The sequence below is a fragment of the Stegodyphus dumicola genome, chromosome 5 (assembly GCF_044657685.1).
Source record: "Stegodyphus dumicola isolate Sdum_Otavi_A_Nest chromosome 5, ASM4465768v1".
Taxonomy (NCBI): domain Eukaryota; kingdom Metazoa; phylum Arthropoda; class Arachnida; order Araneae; family Eresidae; genus Stegodyphus; species Stegodyphus dumicola.
In genome coordinates this window covers 91,995,567-92,009,944 of record NC_140772.1, presented here as the reverse complement: position 1 = coordinate 92,009,944, position 14,378 = coordinate 91,995,567, and the positions used below count along the sequence as shown (strand labels likewise).

General features: G+C 37.7%; 1 protein-coding gene across 4 annotated transcripts in view; it reads left to right on the top strand.

Moving 5' to 3' along the window:
* Nucleotides 1-14,378, top strand: part of LOC118196463 (cell adhesion molecule Dscam1-like) — a 1,288,074-nt gene that overhangs the window by 435,246 nt on the left and 838,450 nt on the right. The window contains exon 1 of one of the 4 annotated variants that reach the window (XM_085816868.1): nt 11,821-11,988. The exons of the other annotated variants lie outside the window; for them this stretch is intronic. The gene's annotated coding sequence lies outside the window, so the exon portion shown is untranslated. Of the gene's footprint in view, nt 1-11,820; nt 11,989-14,378 lie in introns of those variants that run through there. 4 annotated transcript variants of the gene reach the window in all.

The following is a 14,378-nucleotide window of genomic DNA, read 5'->3' as shown; positions in this document are numbered from 1 at the left end:
GATAAATTGGTTACCGTTTTGGTCGCAGTTTGAGAAAATTCACACTGACCCTGATTTATATGAAAGTGACAAATTTTCCTATTTAATTCAGTGTATGAAGCCCGGATCACGTGCTAAAGAATTCATTGAAAGCTATCCGGTGACTTCGGAAAATTATGATAAAGCTGTTTTAGCTTTGAAGGAACGTTTTGGGAAACCTGAATTATTAGTAGAAGTGTATGTTAGGGAACTAATTAAATTAATTGTTTCTAATCTGAAGGCAGATCAAAAGGATAAATTACCTCTTGATAAACTGTATGATAAAATTGAAGCTCAGTTGAGAGCCTTAGAGTCTTTAGGTCTTAAATCGAGCGAAAACACATCGTGGTTATTTCCGATGGTGGAATCGTGTCTCACAGAGGATGTTTTAAAGGCGTGGCAAAGGAGTTCGCTCTTTAACCAGCCTGAAGGAACTGATCTTTCTCGCCTTACCAACTTAATGAAATTTTTAAAGTCTGAAGTGGAGGGTGAGGAGAGATTAAAATTGGCGCGTAATGGACTCGAAGGTGTTAGTCGTAAAGAAGGATATCATGATAAAGCAAAGAGGGAAACAAAGGGTAAATTTAAATTTAAAAAACAGGGAACCACTGCCACAGGTTTTCTTACAACCAGAGAACATGCATGTATTTTTTGTGGTAAAATGCATGATAGTAAAAATTGTTACGATGCGCGTTCATTATCTCTTAATGAAAGGATTTCTAAAGTTAAGGAGAAAAAAATGCTGTTTAAAATGCTTGGAACCAAATCATATGGCAAAGTTCTGTAAACAGTTTGTTAGGTGTTTTGCTTGTGGTAAATCACACTCAGTTATTTTGTGTCCGTACATTAATAATGAAACTGAACTTCCTACAGAAAAATCAGAAATAGACATCATACATACGGCTACAGCCAGGCAAACTTGTACCGCTGACGTAGCTTTAATGACTTTACGCGTAAGAGTAGCTGGTGTCAAAAAGCATAAAGATGTTAGAGTACTCTTAGATTGTGGTTCCCAGAAATCGTATATTTTGAAGTCATTAGCCACTGAATTGGGGTTACCAATTATTTCCAAAGAAAATGTTGCTCTTACTTTATTTGGAGGTGCCAGAAAAGAGGCAAAGATGCATAACAAATATTTGGTAAAATTATGTTCAACCAGTCCGCGTAAGTATTCAGATCTAGAATTTGAATTTTTAGATCAAGACATAATATGTGGGGATATACCTCGGGTACCCAAGGGTCCAATATTAAAAGAATTAAAACGAAACAAATTTGGTTGTCGGATCTGGGAGCAGATTGTCCAAAAATAGAAATGCTCATCGGTAGTGATATTTATGGAAAAATTCTCACGGGATCAGTAAAACAATTAAAAGGAGGACTAACAGCAGTTTGTACAAAACTTGGTTGGACAGTTTGTGGTGTATCGGAGGAATTTGTTAATCACAAAGATAAAGATGCTTCCATTTTGTGTGCAAGTTTAGTGGGTCACGACTTTAAAATCTCCGATCTTTGGAGTTTAGAAACGATCGGAATATTAGATGCTCACCAGAATTCAACTAAGGCTGCTGAGGAAGAAATTGCCCACGAACAATTTTTAAACTCTCTTTCCAGAAACGAAGATGGTCGTTATTGTGTCGGATTACCTTGGTTAGTATATAACGCAGAATTGCCATCAAATCGTCATGTAGCAGAAAAAAGATTGTTCAGTGTCACCCGAAAACTCAAGTCTTTACATAAATATGAAGAATATGATAGAATTTTTAATGAATGGATGGAGGAGGGTGTAATTGAAATAGTACCAGACAATGAACTGAATTATAAAGGGCACTACTTACCGCATCACCCAGTATTTAAACCAGACAGTGTCTCAACTAAGATAAGACCTGTTTTTGACGCATCATGTAAAGTTAATAGATCGCCCTCCCTTAATGATTATTTAGTAAAAGGACCAAATTTAATAGAAGAAATCCCTTCAATTTTGTTAAGATTTAGAGAAAAATGCATTGGCGTAACCTCTGATATCCGGCGTGCATTTTTACAGATTGAATTACGGAAAGAAGATAGGGACTTTTTAAGATTTTTATGGTGGGAGAAAGATAATGTACTGAAGGTTTTCCGCCATACGAGGGCAGTTTTTGGAATAAAGTCTAGCCCTTTTCTATTAGGAGCGGTTATTTCAGTTCATTTGGCACAAGTACCAAAGGAACAAAGTTCTATTGCTCAGAAATTAAATAAATCCTTTTATATTGATAATTGTGTGACTTCTGTTGATAACGAAAAGGAGCTTGTGAATTTTGTGAAATCTTCTACTGAAATATTTGCTGAAGCAAAAATGGACTTACGTATGTGGACCTATGGCCCAGTAGAAAAAGATGTGGAACTAACCCAAAGTACTTTGTGCACTGAGTCCACAATGGAGAATTCTGTACCAGTTTTAGGAATTATGTGGGGCAGAATAGAAGATAACCTTTATATTGAAATTAAGACTGTATTGGTTTCGGATAATTTGTCTAAAAGAGAGGTTTTGTCAGTAACGCAGACAATGTTTGATCCTTTGGGTTTCTTGACACCTGTTTTATTGCCTGCAAAGTTACTGCTACAGGAAATTTGGGCGATAAAAGCAGACTGGGATACTCCATTACCAGATAGTATCAAAAACAAATTTTCGAGGTGGTATAATAAATTACAAATTTAGAATAAGTTGAGAATACCGCGACGTATAGGTTTTGGAGATAGAAGTTCCTGGACACTTCATGTATTTTATGATGCTAGCCAGCATGCTTATGCCACGGTAATATTTTTGAGATGCGAAACTAAAGAAGAAACATTAGTCAGTTTTGTAATGGCTAAGTCAAGAGTCGCACCCTTAAAAGAACTTACTATTCCCCGTCTAGAACTTATGGCCTGTCTTTTGGGCGTGCGTCTTTCCAAATATGTGACAGAAGGTCTTACATTGGATGACATCCCGAAATATTTTTGGACCGATTCCACCACGGCCATATCTTGGATTCAAAGAAATGATGCGTGGGGGACTTTTGTGGGCAATCGCGTGAAGGAAATTTGCGCTTTCACTAAAGCAAATCAGTGGTCATATGTACAGGGTCATTCTAACCCAGCTGATTTACCTTCTCGTGGCTGTTTCCCTCTTCAGTTTTTCGAATTAAATTGGTGGAGAGGGCCTGTTTGGCTCAAAGACCCTAGAGATAGCTGGCCAAAATTAGAGGTTAAGCCAAATGAAACTTTAGTTTTTTCAGAGCGCAGGAAAGGCATAAATTTATATGTAAATCTTAGTATAACTACAAAAGCGGATAAAGTTAAGTTGTGTGAGAAGTTCTCTAAATTTTCAAAAATGTTAAGAGTTTTAGGTTGGATAAAGAGATTTATCAAAAATTGTCAAAAGAAAATTGTAAATAAAGAGCCTTTTCTGTCTGCTTCCGAGATAAAGGAATCTAAAATTATACTTCTTTCACTTGTTCAGGGGGAGAGTTTTCCAGAGACTGGAGACTCCATCAATGGTCTTTTGACCATACGAGATCAGAGTGGCTTAAGAAGAGTAAAAACAAAAATCACCGAACGAGATGATTCTTATGCATTCCGGTACCCGATTTTATTACCTTCTAAGCATTATATTGTTGACTGTTTAATTAGAGATTACCATTTAAAGCATTCTCATGCCGGCGTACAAGCATTAACTGTTATAATTAGAGCAGAATTCTGGATCATTGGTGCAAGACGCCGAATTAGATCGGTGGTGAAACAGTGCGTCCGTTGTAAACGATTTTCAGCAAAACCTCCAACTACTGCACCCATTCAATTACCATTAGACAGAGTTCGAGATGCTTTCGCATTTGAAGTAACCGGCATAGATTTATGTGGCCCTCTGATTCTCAAAAATAAAAACAAAACCTGGGTAGTACTGTTTACGTGTGCTGTATATAGATGTGTACATTTGGAACTAGTGACATCCGTAAGTACCGAATGCTTCATTCAAGCGTTTCGTCGGTTCATAGCCAGAAGAGGTCGGCCATCTACAGTTTATTCAGACAACGGCACGAATTTCGTCGGTACATCTGCATTGCTGAAAAAGGTTGCCTGGGTAAAGGTAATTGCTCAGGAAACTTTGCATCCCATCATTTGGAAGTTCATTCCGCCCACTGCTGCTTGGTGGGGCGGATGGTGGGAGCGTCTAATCCGCACAGCCAAGAATTTGATTGTGAGAGTCTTAGGACAAGCTGCAGTCAATTACGAAGAGTTACTCATCGTCATCTGTGATGTGGAAGCCGTAATAAACTGTCGACCACTAACTTGTGTGTCAAATGACTCTGAGGACCTTCTACCATTAACGCCTTCCATGTTCTTACAGGACATTAAGGTTTCAGGTACAGCAGATTTGGATGCTTTAGATCGAAATAAACTCTTGGCTCGTCAGCGTTTCTGCCAGGAACTTCGAGAACAATTTCGTAGCCGTTTCCGCAAGGAGTACCTTGGACAGTTAGTACAAAAGCATGGACAGACGGACTGTGAATTAAAAGTTGGAGACATCGTACTAATAGGTTGTGAGAACCTTAAAAGAGTGAACTGGCCAATTGCTCGTGTCCAAGAACTTTGTACAAGCAGAGATGGACGTGTAAGAGTTGTAAAAGTGAAAACTAGAAATGGCATACTGATTCGTCCTGTACGTAAACTTATCAGGTTCTTTGTTTCTTCTAACCTTTTTCGGGAACATACAAGGACCTGACTAGGAACAGAGAGCTTACTAAAGCTATGTTCACTAATTGTAGTAAGTAGACAGGATACAGACGAAGGGTATACAAAACCCTTTATTTTTCTTTATATACAATGACTTCCGTACTTCGGAATACAATGACCCTCCACTCGGGGTCTAACGTAAAAGATATCAAAATAAAACTAAACTCTAATTTAACTTTAGAATAATACACGTGGAAGATTGGCCTTATAATAACAGGAAGCGTATGTAGCACAGAGACTGTGAACACTACAATACGTTTAATTTATCAAGAGGATTAAAACCTCCGGCCTGGAAGGCGAACAGCATCTGCGTAACTTCTAAGGTAAGCGGCCTGCGTTGACTTACTGCTTCCTCTCTTTCGCTTGGCAAAGGCCACACTTAAATACTTGGCATTCGCCAGACAAACTTTGCATAAAAACCTTCACGCTTATAATTCTGGCCGGAAGTAGAAAATAAGAAGTGATAGTAAAGATTTAAAATAAAATAAACGTTAGTAAAACTTAAGATCCTTACATACTTCCCGCCAGAGTTAATTAGTTTGAAACTGAGGTCTAAAACGACCTTGTTGAAAACTTTTAGCTCTAGAATCTAACGCGAGGCCAACCTTTTACAAAAAGTGCTTCTCTAGAAACTAGAAAAATTTAAAAGAAAGAAATTTGTTACAATATCAGCTCCCAGGATATACAACAATCTTTTTTTTTCATCTGTACTGCATCTAACCAGGAGCTTTATTCAATTCTGGTTCCTTCCAGAGATCTGGAAGGAAAACTAGTTTAATGAAATGTTACATAATGACATTGCAAATAACATATAGAATATACTTCTCTTAACATTCTTATTTCATTCATGACTATTTTAATTATCTCTCCCCGTGCTCTCTGACATGTGTTGTAAAAGAACACCAAACACGAATATGTTTCTGTCTACGTGTGCCACACTTCCTCCTACAATCAAAACACTAACGTGTTAAAATTCAACATAACGAGACCTCTTAACACACCCTACTTTCAACTCTAACCCTGAGGTACTATTCTAAAAGTGGCTAACTCTAAAGTGTAGCGTCAGAGAGCCTAACTACATCATTCAACCTTTACCACATATTCGCCATGATTTAATCTTTACAGTCACACGAATAACACATTTTTAACATTACTTTCACTTTTACCATATCACGGTATTTCTTAACATTTAAAATAACAGAACATATCAACATGGCGTTAATTTTACACATTTGAAAACATACATTAGTAGTACATTGTTAACTTTTATTCTTTTCAAAGCAAGTGCCAATTCTTTCTACATTGAAATAATACTACATTTCAAAAAGTCTTTCAGACTAAAACTTCTTTCTTGCTAGAATGTTTTAAATAAAATTTATACAATAACTTTTTACAATATTTAAGTCTTTACACAACACTATTATACATCAACTTTAGTTTTACGCACGAGTAATTTAAAAACATAATACGAAAATCGGTCACAACTCATTTCTCGCCCTTTTGGCGATAAAGGTAGACCTCGCATGAGGTAAAACTTCTTGAAATCTGCCACTTGCAGTAAGAATGAAAGATTAACTTAAGTTTGCAAAGTAACATAAAATTTTACATATCTTTGTAATATTCGGACATCCTTTTCTGGGCCCAGTCTTTAAAGGTACTGCAGACCGTAGCCTGGTTTATCCTCCTTCTTGTACGGGCTCGCCCTTCAGTGCTTTCCTCTGGAAGCTTCCGTTTTTCACCAGTACGGCCACCCTTGAACACCTTCCTTTTCCCCTCTGCTTGTGGTCTTGGCCGTTTGAAGGCAGTTGGTCTTGGCGGAACCGGGAAACTTCTGTCGTGATCCTCCTTGGACCTCGTTGTTGGCCGTTCAAATTTTTCTTGTACTTTTTCCTCCGCCGCTGATGGCCCTTCCGCAGTTCGGCGACTTTTGCTGCGGAGAGTTCTGTCGGATGAGTCGATCTTCCGTTTTAAAGCCGGGTTATAGTTGCCGTCATTTCTCCTGGTCCTCTTCACATACGTCGTCCTTCTCCCTTCTTCATTCTGGGGGTGTTCGTGAACTCTGTTTTCTGGACGGTGGAACGGCTTCTTTTTCTTTTTACCTTCAATTTTTCCGCGGGGCAATTTTCTTTTCACTTGCTTCTGTCTCTCATTGGCTTGCCCTTGTACTTGTCGTTTTCCCACCTCTGGAACTTGTACCTGCGGTGTCTGCCGTGCCGGATCCTGCAAAAGATCTGAAAAGATTTGCATTTTATTACGATCGAAGTAGGGCTTAATTTGATCAATATTTGCGGAACAGGTTTCACCATTTCTGGCCTTTAACACTACAACAGCGTGAGTTATTTTTTCTATAACATATGGTCCTTCAAATCGTGGAAAAAATTTGGCAGTTTTATCTTCTGGTGCTGAAGAAAGTGAATGCTTAATTTTTAAAACTTCATCCCCTACTTTATAAGTTACTCCCCGTCGTTTCAAGTCATAATACAGTTTTTGTTTTCTTTGTGCTACTTCAGTATTCTTCTTTGCTTCCTTAATTAGTTTTTCTATATCACCCATTTTAAATTCTGGGGCTCTTTGTTGCACATAAAATAATTTATCTAACGGTGTTATAATCTTTCTGCCTAGAAATAACTCAGCAGGAGTTTTGCCCGTTGTATCATGTTTTGCGGTCCTAAGGGCGAAAGCAAATTCATTGACATAGTTATCCCAGCTTTTATGAAAATTTTTAACATAACTACGGATAATTTACACTATATTTCTGTTGACCCGTTCCGCTATATTTGATTGCGGCCGATACGGGACCATTTTTAAATGACGTATGCCCAGTTTTTGGCACATGTCTTCAAATATATTACTTACAAATTGAGGACCATTATCCGATATAACTTTTAGGGGCGCCCCGTATTTTAAAATATGTTTATTTAAAATAGAATCAGTAACTAATTTCGCGGAGGCTCGTTTTAAGGGAACAATTTCGGTCATTTACTAAAATGATCAACCATAACAAGGAGATAGCGACTTTTATTTAACTGACTTTTTGGGAAAGGGCGCAATAAATCGATGCCAATTATTTCATTTGGAAATTCGGATTTAATACTATTTAGAAACCCGGCCGGGCGGAAATTAATATAATTAACGGCTTGACATGTTGGGCAGGACTGGACATACGCCCTTGTTAACTTTTGCAGTTCAGGAAAGTAGACTGCCTCGCGTACGCGTTGTATAGTTTTTCGAATACCAGCATGAGAAGCTAAAGGGCTGTCATGGAGCTCATGCAGGATATTTAATCTAAGACTAGCTGGGATAACAGGTCGAAATTCGTTGTTGGAATTCGTAGTTTTTGTATAAAATAATAGACCATCTATTAGTTCGTAATCGGCCGCCCTATTTCTTATCGCCACAATATCTTGGTGGCTAAAATTTTCAGGATCCTTCAAATACTCATAAATACTTCCAAACTCAGGATCCTTACCCAGTTCTGTTATTACAGTTTCTCGGGAATTTATTGTACACGCTGTAAGCATTGCAACTTTTACGGTATTACCCTGTTCGTCTAATTTAATTCGTGATAGGGCATCTGCTACGATATTTTCCTTTCCAGGGGTATGCTTGATTACCAGATTATATTCTTGCAGCTTGAGTGCCCACCTTATTAACCTTGGGGATAAATTTTTCCCTGAGTACAATCTAGTTACCGCCGCATGATCAGAATATACTGTTATCGGCGCCTTTCCAAAATAGACTCGGAACTTTTGCACTGCTAACAGAACTGCAAGTGCCTCTCTCTCGGTCGCGGAATAGTTTCTTTGTGTTTGATTTAAAGTTCGGCTAAAAATGCCACGGGCTGCTGATTTTGCGAAAGTACCGCTCCTACCGCATAATCCGAAGCATCCGCTGAAATTTCTAAATTTTCATCCTTTTCAGGAAATTTTAACACAGGGGCTTGCGTTAATGCTTGTTTTAATTTTTCGAAAGCACTATTGGCTTCGTCCGTCCACGAGAATCTTGCCTTTTTCCTTTTTAATTTTAACAATGGCTCAGCGATAGCCGCAAAATCTTTTATAAAGGACCTATAATATGAACAAAGTCCTAGAAAAGAAGAGAGCTTCTTTGCCGTGTTTGGAGTCGGATACTTTTGTACAGCGATTATTTTTGATTCATCTGTCTCGATCCCTTTTTGCGATATTTTGCAACCTAAATATTTTAATTCAGGGGCTGCAAATTTGCACTTTTCGACATTAACTTTTAGACCGGCCTCATTTAATAAAGAAAACAACTGTCTTAAATCCTGTACATGTTGGTCTAGATTATCACTAGTAATAATGATATCGTCTAAATAGATAAATGTGGACTTTCCAAGAACAGGTCTTAACACAATGTCCATGCATCGCTGAAATGTTGCTGGGGCCCCAGAAAGGCCAAACGGCATACGCAAAAATGCATAAGTGCCAGACTTGGTTATAAAAGCAGTCTTAGGCACGTCCTCAGGCCTGACCCCTATTTGAAAATAACCATTCGTTAAGTCTAAAGTCGTCATAAATTTGGTTGATTTTATGTTCCTTAAAATTTCTTCTATGATCGGTAACGGATGTACCGGATATTTCGTTATGGAATTTAATTTACGGTAATCAATAGCGAATCTCCACCTTTTTGGATGCTCCAAAGGATAATCATTATTTTTCTTACATAAAACCACCGGGCTAGCATAACTACTTGAGATGGGCGTTATGATCTTTTTACGTAGCATATCGGTAATATGCCATTCTATAATTTTTTCCTTATTCTTATCATACCGGTATGGTTTTTGACGAACTGGCAATGCATCTCCGGTGTCAATACTATGGTTAGTAACCTGAGTAAATCCTGGAATATCACTAAATAAGGAAGCAAATTCACTTACCACTTGTCGGATTCTATCTTGCTCGTCATTAGGCAGGTGGTCAAGATTTAACCTTGGCGGTTCAACCTTTTCTACACGCACTGGTTTCATTGTCAGCCTAAGGGACGCTTCATTAAAATCCAGTGTAGCTTGTGCGTCTGAAAGAAAGTCTATTCCTAGGATTAAATGTGCTTGCAAATTCTTTACTATAAAAAACATCACCTTTACTTGTTCGTCCTTGATACGGATATACAAAGGTACTTTACCTACGCACTTACATTCTTTTCCTTGCGCCGCTAATACTGTCGTATTATCCGCATTATATATGCGGTATTTGCGAAAATACTTCCTAAAAAAGACTTCTGCCACACAGGAACACTGCGCGCCGGTATCCAGGAGTGCGGTGGCCGGGATATTATTCACCAAGACTTCAATCTTCGGAAGAGTCAAATTTTTCACCATTACTGTATTTAACTTGTAGGAAGAGGGGTTTTCGTGGCCTTCGGATTTCCGCACCCTCTCGTCAGCAGAAATCCGTTTTAGTTTAAATTATTTTTCCTTTCCGTGCTTTCCTTCTTTTCCCACTGGCCTTGAGACTTTTTTCCTGGGTTGCTATTGAACTGTCGACGTTCGCCGGCTGTTTTTGAATGCTCGGGTTTCCTTGCCCACTGATTCGCTTTTTCTCCGTAGCCATGTGCTTGAGTTTGCTGTAGTCTTGGCGTACCAAATTGGTTTCGCTGTTGATATTGGCGTCTTCTTTCAATGTCCGCCGTTCTTCTACTTTCAAACTGGATTGCTAGCTCAAATAATTTTTCCAGTGTAGTCGGATTTCTCAATTCAATAAAGTCTTGCACTTGGGGTAGTAACCTCGGCAAAATCACTTGAATTATTTCAGGATCCGGACGGTTTCCATACAAGAGCTTGAAAACGTGAATTTTTCTTAAAATAAAGCTCGAGAAGTTTTCGATTCTTTGTTGATATATACTAAAAAGTTCCGTTTCTAATTTCGCACGATCCCTTACAACAGGGAAGGCTTTTAGTAGGGCAGTCTTGAAATTTTCATAAGTATAGGTAGGACTTCCTGCTTGACCCAAGAGACTTCTGCCGATACATTTGAACCAGTTAAGCGCTTGGCCCCTCAAAGCGCTGGTAGCTAAGGTAACTTTTTGAAACTCGTGCACGGGGTAGAGCATGAAGTGGTCATCCAATTTTTCCAAAAAACAGGTTACCGGTGAGTTTCCATTAAATGTTTAATGAAGCGCGCATGGTCTGGACGATGTACCCAAATCCTTCCAGGGCGGCAGCTGGCATTTCTGGATTCTGAGCCGTTTCTGCAGGCAGCACAGGTTCTTCTTGAAACTCGGCCATGGTTATTCTTCTACGTCGGGCGCCACTATCAGGTTCTTTGTTTCTTCTAACCTTTTTCGGGAACATACAAGGACCTGACTAGGAACAGAGAGCTTACTAAAGCTATGTTCACTAATTGTAGTAAGTAGACAGGATACAGACGAAGGGTATACAAAACCCTTTATTTTTCTTTATATACAATGACTTCCGTACTTCGGAATACAATGACCCTCCACTCGGGGTCTAACGTAAAAGATATCAAAATAAAACTAAACTCTAATTTAACTTTAGAATAATACACGTGGAAGATTGGCCTTATAATAACAGGAAGCGTATGTAGCACAGAGACTGTGAACACTACAATACGTTTAATTTATCAAGAGGATTAAAACCTCCGGCCTGGAAGGCGAACAGCAACTGCGTAACTTCTAAGGTAAGCGGCCTGCGTTGACTTACTGCTTCCTCTCTTTCGCTTGGCAAAGGCCACACTTAAATACTTGGCATTCGCCAGACAAACTTTGCATAAAAACCTTCACGCTTATAATTCTGGCCGGAAGTAGAAAATAAGAAGTGATAGTAAAGATTTAAAATAAAATGAACGTTAGTAAAACTTAAGATCCTTACAAACTGTACCCTCTAGAAGTGTGTTCCTGTACTAAGGATACCATTATTTGATTTTTGATTTTCCTTAAGAAAATCAAAAAGGTGGGAGTGTTGTGAAACTGATTAGCTGTATCTAACAAATATTAAAAACAAATCTCTTCATTTTGATGTACGAGACACAGATGGCGTTGGCTGTCATTGAAGTAGGAAGAAAAAAGGGTTTTCCCCTTTCGACCTCGTGACGTGAACTGATTAAGTGTGTAATAACTTTCGGGGCCAGAAAAATTTCCCGACAATTGTTAAAAAATGTATATATTTTGTAGTATAGAGAGAATATAATTAAATAAATCAACATATTAGAGTTTTTATTACAGATTCAACATCACACTACCCAGGTAAGTGAGCAAGTTTTGTCTTTAGTTTTTCTGGATTGCTCGGTATCTGGGATGAGTGAAGGAAGTATTTTTATTTTAATGATATTTAATGATAAGACTATGTTTTAGTAATAATACAAAGTATAAATAACAGTATAACCTAACCAACAAAATAATCCCAATAAAAAATATTTTTCTTTATGCTTACAACGCGAAGGATAATTATTAAGTAACTCTATTAATAATAAGACAAAAATAATAATCGATTTGGGTTACAGTTAGATCGGAGTGGCAGAATATCTATATAAAATAACAGAATGTCAATCCAATAAATTCAATCATTTCCTTTTTTCTTAATCAGCTGAAAATGCATATTTTATTTAGTGTGTGTTGTTTAACTTAAATAGGAATCCCATCCATAGATGACAAAAGTTACTAAAAATTAGAAATAAAAGATGTTAATATTTTATATATGCTGCATATATAAATGCATGCATAATGTTTACCTAAACAAGGGAAACGCAAGGATTTATTTTATATTACTCTTCAGCCCTGAATACGTTTTGTGTTATCTTGAGTGCATTTCGTCACGCGAAAGTGAAATCACTGCATATCTGTTCCGTTGCTATAACTAGCGGTAAAAGAAGACTATTATTAATGCTTGCTTTGCGTTCATCATTTTTTATATTAAACACACATATATGGAGTTACTTGTTTATATTTTTTAACCCGGTATTCTTCGCGTATACCAAGGAAAAGGGAAGAACGAATCATCTCATACGGAAGTCTTTTCCTAAGCAATTATTAGTCTTTTGATGCGAAGTTTTCAACGCGGATGAGTTTATTTTTAAAACATTTCAAGTTTTAGTCATTAGCGCGAAAAAAGACGAACAACGTTTATGAGCTTAATGGTTCCTTCGATGCGAGCTATTATTTGCTGATATTTGGCATTTAATTGGATGCACATATCACGAAATAATGCTTTTATTCAAAATAATATATATGTTGGATAAAATGGCGAAATAATTCGCTCTGCTGCCAAAATTCGCGCAATCTTTTTTTCTTTCTCCTTTTCGAGGCTTATTTTTCCTTCATCATCCATTTTAACTCTGCAAAAGCTTGAATTTAAAAATAAAATTATGCTTCATTGAAGAAGTAAATATACTACAGACTCATATACCTGCGGCAGTTTCTTTTAAGCTAGTTTTTTAGGAATCACTGTCCTGATTTCGTCTGATCAAAGGAAGAAAATGCATAAAATATGAAGATTATTGGATTTTATCTTTGAAAAAACATGGGAAATGCTGTTCGCTAGATTATTTTCTGCTTAGCTTACATGCTGTGTTATAAGAATGTGTTTTGTAATAGTCGTTATAGTGGTTAGTGACCGAAGCGCCACCGAAGTTGACCACTGAACATAATGTTTCAGAAAAAACCGAACGCTGCAATGTCACCCTGGCATATGCTATCCAGTATAGCAGAAAAGCCCTGCAGCGATCTAGGCCGCGTTTTGTGGAATTCAAATTTAAGCAAATAAATAAATACATTGACAAACAAAGCCTATTTAAAATGCACAGTTTCATATACAATTAAGCTACATAGGCAGTTGATTTACATAGTTTGAAGAACTGTATTCATAAGAATAGTGACTTTCTGCTTAACTACCTTAAGATGGTGTGGGGGGAGCTGTCTAGGAAATTTTGTTGTTGATTGTGTAACCCAAGTAAGTATGGTTGGATACTCTTTTTATTGAGGTTCCGCAGAGCATAATCGTGGATTGTTTTCTATCTGGAGCATTCTATCTCTTTGCAACATTTTTATTTTGGAAAGGGAAATCAACTGCTTGTGGCTCTTTGTTTACGTTGCAAAAAGTATCTAGGAGGTAATGCGGTTTTGCCTCCACATTCTTCCTTCCAGGGGCAACAAATAAGAAATCATCGAAGGCTTGCAGATGAGTGTAATAGTGCCACTCAAAGATTACGTTCATCTACAAGCCTTCGCTAATGATTTTATTAGTTATTGGTTGTTTCTCATTGGTTAGTGATGCTGGCTGCCGAACCTCGAATACCGGGAAGAAATGTATCTTTATAAGAGTATAGTGTTTGCGCAGTAAGAGATCACTCAAAATATACTGAAAAACTGAAGCCCTTTCGAGAGGTATGCTAAGGGGAGAAGGTTAGGAGACCCTCAGACAGTTCCCACTGCGTTCTTCTTTAAAACTGGGCCGGACGCTTAAAGGTAAGCAAGGAACAGATATACCACAGTGATTTGTGATATTACAGAGATGCTGACAGATATTCTACCGCTAGTGTTACGTTTATTTACTATCCACTGCGGCTCCAAAACTAAATATTAAGGAGAAAAATAAAAAAAGATCAGCATATATTACACTAGCAATAGCTCGATGAATG